A 7,409-nucleotide genomic window follows, 5' to 3' on the forward strand; every position below is an offset into this window, starting at 1 on the left:
GTAAGAGGGGCTCGAACACAGGACAGTGTCAAGGGCAACCCTAGGAGCACAATGTACAACCCACGTGTCAAAAATGATGCACTCCAAGGACTGGATCAGGACAGGAATAGGAGGGGGTGGAGCAAGACATTTCTCCATTTTATTATAAATTTTCTATACTATGTGATTTTTTAACCCATATGTATTACTTTGATTAAAAAAATATATCATTTTTAGAAAATTTTAATTGGTCGTCACATGTAGAAGTTAGAAGATTTCACATAAAAATCAAGATTTCTGGTTTGTATCTGTCAAGATGGGCGAGTTTGAGATACAAATGATCTAGAACGCATTAAAACAACAATAACAACGGCATTTATTTCTTACTCATGCTATATGCCTTTAATGGGCTGAAAGAGACTTTTCTTATTGTATCACTCAAGGGGACTGACAGAAGCTCTATCTTAAAACACGTTCCCATAATTTGAATGGAAGGAAAAGGAATATACAGAACCATATGCCGTTTCTTAAAGCTTCTGCCTGCAAATGACAAATGTCAGATACCCGAGTTTATCAGAATAGGGTTATGTAATTTATTTACAGGAGGCAACATTACTGAGCCCATTTTATTTTTTAGCAGAAATCTGTAGGAGCTGAGTAGCAGTTATTTCTTTAAATACACATGCACACTCAAATTTGCTAAAATCTTCACATGCCCTAACATCTCCTTGACACAGAAACTAATATTATGTGCCACTCACTTATTGTACTTGCAATTTTTCTACTATAATATTTTTATTAGTAGCAATAAAAATATAATAAAATATTTCTCTGTATCTCTGGAGGAAAACAAGTAGATCAAAAGAATTAACTGTTTCCAGACAAATAGAATAAACCATATTTCATCACAGAAGTGAAGAACATGCGTATGAATTTTGTGTGCGAACAAAGCATACTTTCTTGTACACTCGTTTGCTTAACCTTCCCGCAAAAACATATCTTGAAGTCTTAACCCCATGCACCGCGGAACATGACCTCATTTGGAAATAGTGACCTTGAGATGTAATTAGTTAAGATGAAATTATCCTGGAGTAACCCAAAATCACTGGTTCTTAAAAGAAGATAAAATAGAGACACAGGGAGAGAATGACATTTGACCGTGGAGGCAGAGATTGGGGCCAGAAGCTGGAAGGGGTCAAGAAAAATTCTCCCCTCAAGGCTTCAGAGAGGGCCTGGCCTTGGTAACACCTTGATCTCGGACTTCCAGAACCTAGAAAGAACTGTGAGAGAATCGGTTCCTGCTGTTTCAAGCCCCCCAGACCATGGTCCTTATTGCAGCAGCCTGGAGACTAACTCACTTCCGATCCTGGGAGGACCAGGCCCTCCGACTTCCAATTTAGAGCATTTCTAAATAACAGAGCTGGGAGAGGACACCACAAAAACTCCTTACTCGAGTCCTTCATTTATCTCTTTGAGCGAAGACTTCCTTCTTTCATTACATTTGTAACGGAGACACAGCAGACAGCAGAAATCAATGATTCTGATAGCATCGATCAGCAAGTCACCAGTAGTTCATGACCAGTTAGCTCATGTGGGCGCAGGACTGTGCACTTTCTAGATTAAGTGCCACACAAGCCATGGTCCCATTAGAAATTTGGCTTCTCCAAGGAGCGGTTCATGAGCACTACCAATCTCTAGGCCAAGCTAAGGTCAGGATGGAGAGGTCTGAGCAGCTAGGAGGAAGCAGACTCCAGGTAAGCCAGCTGGGGTTAAAATCCAAACTGGGGGCATGAGCCAGCATATCATTCCAGAAAGCAAGGATCGGAGTGTAGCCTCAGGCTCAGAACAAAGTAAATCCACATAAAGAGCACCATGGGTGCTGACAGTTCGTTCTAGGACAGAGATGGGTGGGTCTAGTAGGTCCCAGCTGAGAGTAGAGATAGCTCGGCAAGAGCAGGCAGCTCTGGGGAGGCTGAGGGAGCACCTCCACAAGTGGTCTTCGGGCACCTGGAGCCATCAGCCAGTGAAGTTCACATCAATCAAAGTGAAATAAGCGTATCTATCTGAGTCGAGTACCAAAACCAGGGCCTGGAGATTCACTAACTTCAAAGATGCTGTATTGTCAGCAGCGAGAAAGAGCATGTTTTGCCTGTAAATGTCATGTTGTTTCCGAAGATGATGTCTGCTGGTAGTCTAGTCTTCTTTTTAATCTTACACTTCAGGGCTTAATGTCTTTTCGTTTGTGTTGTGTCAAAACCATCCTCACTGTATTGTGTGCATTATTATGCTTTTTCTATTTTTCACAGATCACATACTTTTGCATTAGGGGATTTATCTGTATCTTTATTTTTCAGCATGTTTAATCAGCGTAAGTTTCCTAAATCATTTATTTCTTCTATATGTATATATAAACCCCATCAATACTAAAGGACTAATTAATTTGGATTTTCATCCTGTGTTGCCTCCCCATCTTTTTTAGTAAAACAGCTGGAGCACCTCATTTGCTAGTCACTTTTATAATAAGCACTAATTTCCACTCTTAAATAGTTATTAATCTAAATAGCCAACCATAGGAGAATCATTAAGAAAACTAATGGAAGATTAGGCATCACTAATTGTGATGCTTAATTTTTTTTTTTTTTTTTTTTTTGGTATCTTGAGGAAAGACTTGCAATACGATAAGTGAAAAATCAGAATATATTATAAAATAATAGTATTGTTCCTAGTATATAAAATTATGCATTAAAACCTAGGTAGTATTTCTTTTTCTTGTTCATCCATTCTGTGCTTTTCCAAATTTCAATAATGAATACATATTATTTGTGTAATCAAAAAAATAAATAAACTTCTTTTTAAGAAATTTTTTTTGAGACATGAATGTTATTCACATCACCTAATTTTACAGTACTAACCTTGGAAGAATTCATATTCGCATTCAAAATCATTGAACATTTTTTCCCAGTAAAAAAGAATAGAAGGTAAATAAATCCTTATCTTTGTATCTAGGCCATAATATTCACACTTGGCATGTGGAATCTCAGGGAGTGATACCCATGATAACGCTGGAACCCACGGACAGTCCGCATACTGATTCTTAAAGGGCCAGACAGTAAATCTTTTAGGCTTTGCAGGTCATTTGTTCTCCGTCTCGACTACTCAGCTCTGCTGACGTAGGACCACAGTGATAGGCGAATGTGTAAATGAATGGACATGGCCGTGTTCCAATACAACTTTATTCACAGAAACAGGTGGTTTGCACACCCTTGCTCTAGAGCAGTGCCTCTCGAACTTTAATGTGTGTGTGAATTACCTGGGGATTTAGCCGAAAAGCAAATTGGGATTCAGTGGGTACGCCCTGGAGCCTGAGAGTCTGCATTTCTAACAAGCTCTGTGAGCTCTTTGTTGATGCCATTGCCTCTGGTCTGAAGACAACACTTTAAACAGCAAGGCAGGGCATTCATCTTATTAGCCACATAATATATAGATTAGAGACTCATGGGACAGACCTCATTAGGAGATAAAAATACATCGTGTTTACCTACAACACATTTAAATTATAATAGTAACACTTGGCTTATTTTTTTTTTATCATATGCCTTGTTTTATTGGAATTAAGGACATTAAGTGGGAGATAGATGGCTTTAAATATTTAAAAATAGTTTACTTAATCAAGATGGTTATTCGACTTTTATGTAGACAAAAATCCATTTATTTACTCACTCAATAACCATTTATTGCCTCTAGATACTAAGTTGCCAATTGCGCAGAATACTGGGATAAATAAACACAGTCTTTGCCTTCGAGTAGTTCATAATCAAATGAAAGAGGCAAGCACACAAAGAGATAATTAATTTTATTAAAAGAAATAGATGGATCCAAAATAGTTTTTTCAGAAGGCATCCACAAGTTTTTAGATTGTAGAGAGAGATGCCTTTGTCCAGTGCTAAAAATCCAGCCACTTATCACACTCTGTCCCGGGGATGTCCAACTTCGAACAAGTCACAATGGCTACTTCTGCAAATGTCCCTTCAAAACTTGCTATCTTAAGGGCGTGTTGTGAAGGTAACCTGGACTTTGCCAGGATCCATTACTTGAGGCACTCATGATTTCACACTAACTGAAATAATTTCTCTTGACCTCTCCACTGGGATTACCAGTAGAATAGACCAAATTCAATACGGGCAAACCAAAGTCCCAAACTCTCTAGTCTGCACAACCTCCACCTTCTCCACTCATCTGATGGCAATTCCATTCTTCCCGTTGCTCAAACCAGCCATCCTCTACAGCTCCCTGTGTCTAACAGGCAAGCCCTGTTAGCTTTATTTGTAAAATGTATCCAAAAGCTAACCACTTCTGACCACTTCCACTGCTACCATCTGGTCTAAAATTTCATCTATATTAGTGCAATGTTCTCTTAGCTAGCCTCAGATTTCACACTCTCTTCAATACAGCAGCCCAAGAGATACTTTTAAACTTAAATATGATCATGTCATTCCCTACTCAAAACCCCACAGTATCTCCCCATCTCACTCCAAGTCAGTCCTTGGGAGGGTCCCAAGGCCCTTGTGATCTGGCCCAAGATAATTTCTGACCTCATGCCTATTTCTCCCCTTTGCTCATCCCTCTCCAGCCACATTGGCCTCTTAGGGTTGCTATGCCAAACATCACAGGACCATTGCTCCGGCTGTACCAACTGCCTGGGACACATTTCTTTTAGGTATCTGCTTGGCTGATTCCCTCACTTCCTTCGCCTCCTTTAATTCTTTATTTAGATATCACCTTCTTCATGATTCCTAATCTGACCACCTTCTTTCCCCACACCTATGCTCCTAATGTCACTTATTTTGCTTAAAAAAAAAATTATATAGTATGTATCACTCCCTAACATACTAGGTAATTTACTTATACATTATATGTTTTAATTATTGTATTAGTCAACTCGGGCTGTCATTCTTCACAGTTCTGGAGATGGAATTCTGAGATCAAGGTGCTGGCCAATTCGATTCCCTGGTCAGGGTGCTCTTCCTGGTTTGCAGACAGCTGCCTTCTCGCTGTGTCCTCACATGGGAGAAAGAGAGAGGAAGCATACTCTCTGGTGTCTCTTCTGGAAGGTCACTAATACTGTCTTGAGGGCCCCGCCATCATGACCTCCTCTAAACCTAATCACCTAGCAAAGGCCCCATCTCCAAATACCATCACATTGGGGGCTGGGGTTTCAACATATAAATTTTAGGAGGACACGATTCAGTCCATAACATTTATCATCCCCCTCCCCGTACTTCCTGTGAGGCAACAGGAAGAGGAATCTTTATTTTGTTTACGCTGTATCTCTAGCCCCAAGAAGATTGCCTGGCACAGGTTTGTTAATGATTGAGTTCTATCTCACCATATGAATGTAGAGCCTTCTGTACCCCCTCAAATGTTTGCCTAGTAATTTGGGGTAGTTTTTAGGAGAGTTTCCTATGAGTTCGAGAATAGGCCTCTCAGATCTTTGTCCTGCTGATGGCTACTGTTCATGATTCTTGAGGATACCTCTGACTTCCCTCTGCTGCCAGCCCCACAGCCACTATAGCCATCCCCTGTCTGTACCAGGACAAGGCCTCCTGAAGCCCCAGAACGGCAAAGCCGAGTGGCTTTCTCTTTAGCCCTCACTGAGCTGGACAGTGGGTTCTGGAGGCAGCAGAGAGAGTGTTCACCTTTCCCTTTTGAGCCCACATGTGGTCACTGGGGTACCACACATGCCTGCATACAGAAGTCTGTTGGCTACTGGCCCTACAGTTTCCTCCAAAAGCCCAAAAATGTCTGAATTTCATCAATGGGTGCAACTTCGAGTTCACCATTTTTCACTTCCAAGATGGTGCTTCACGTTATGCTGACGGATGAGTTGGACAATGCAAGCTTATTGCTTTATCAAGATGTTGTCTCTCAAGTTATTGAGTGCTACTCCTACAGGCTTAAAACGTTACTGTGGGCTCCCAAATATTAAGTTTGAGTGGAAAAGCATGTACTCGACAAGCCACACATAACCTAAAGTGCCCAGGGTACTGTAATTCCTTGAAAGAAAGACACTAAGTGAATAAAAAAAACCTTTCCTCTTATACATTATGCAAAGGCAATTTGAATATACATCGTGTTATACATTATTCAAGTGCAGTTTTTTCACAATAACAAATAAATACTCTAGAATGCCCCAGTGCCAAAGGATATATCAATATTGGATGAAGTTCATTCACAGTATTTTATTTAGAAACAATTTAAGAGTCAGAGTCTTTCTATTACTTTTATAAATGTAAATTTGGTGGCTTTTTTTTCCTTTGTCAAATTACATTTAAATTCTCTTTTTCTCAAGCCAATCTAACTGCAGTGTCCCTGTTGCCATCACGGGCATTAGACAGGTAATCAAGGGTCCTGGCTCTGGGAAGAGTGGGCTGTGTGACGTGGGGCAGAGCTGTTGTTTCTCAATTTCTTTAACAATAAAATGGTTGGATCGGATCACCTCCAATACCTTTCCCGGGAATACATATTCGTGATTCCATGTTTTAAGAAGAACCAACACAATTTTAAGGGTCGGAAGTGACTCACTACTTGTAGATATTCAAAGTCAAGATCGAGTAATAAATTGCAATTTTAATTCATCTTTGTGTTCAAAAATACTTACTTATATATCTGTATTTCCACATGTTATTGGTGAATAACTTTTTTGAGGTAGACGAAACTAATAACTTTTTGAGGTAGACGAAACTAACATAATTATCCCAATTGTACAGATTCATTCATTTGGGCAGTTGGTCGGTCAACATTTTCTGAGCACCTACTCTGTGCCAGGTTTTATGTTAAGTCTTGAATATGTAAAATTACTTTGCCACACGGTGTAGTAGAAGTGGGCAATAAAAAACCAAGCTGGGCATGGCTGTAAGTAGCCAGCTAACAGTATCTGACATACCCTGTTATATTTTCTTACTAGACTACCTGCCGCCTGCAAGCGGGGCTCAGGTTTGCACCTCTCCCCAGCAGCCATTGCTAGAGTAATACCTGGCGGGGAACTTCTGAAAATTTTGCTGGCCCAGAATCCGTTCTCTCTCTCTTCTTTGGCTATGGAGCCGTAATTTTCCTTTGGGGAACTGTTCCCCCCACCACCCCCAGGCGTGTGGGACTGTCAGTCAAGCAGTCCTTTCTTTCCAGCCGAGGTGTGGGAAGTGACTCGAGCCGGTCAGTTTCCCTTCTCTCCTGAAAAGTTAAATCTTCACAGGATGAAAAAGTCGGAAGCCTGGGTGCTGCAAAAGCCTCTCTTGCTCTGTCGGTGAGACCCCTGAGCTTCCCTGGTTTCTGACACAGGAGCCACTGGTTCAGCTTTGCCTGCTATTCCGTTAGCCACCTTTCACCCCGAGCATGCATTTTCTTTTTGCTCTTTTATTCCCTTTTTTGCCTGC

The sequence above is a fragment of the Pteropus vampyrus genome, unplaced genomic scaffold (assembly GCF_000151845.1).
Source record: "Pteropus vampyrus isolate Shadow unplaced genomic scaffold, Pvam_2.0 Scaffold13, whole genome shotgun sequence".
In the NCBI taxonomy this organism is placed as follows: domain Eukaryota; kingdom Metazoa; phylum Chordata; class Mammalia; order Chiroptera; family Pteropodidae; genus Pteropus; species Pteropus vampyrus.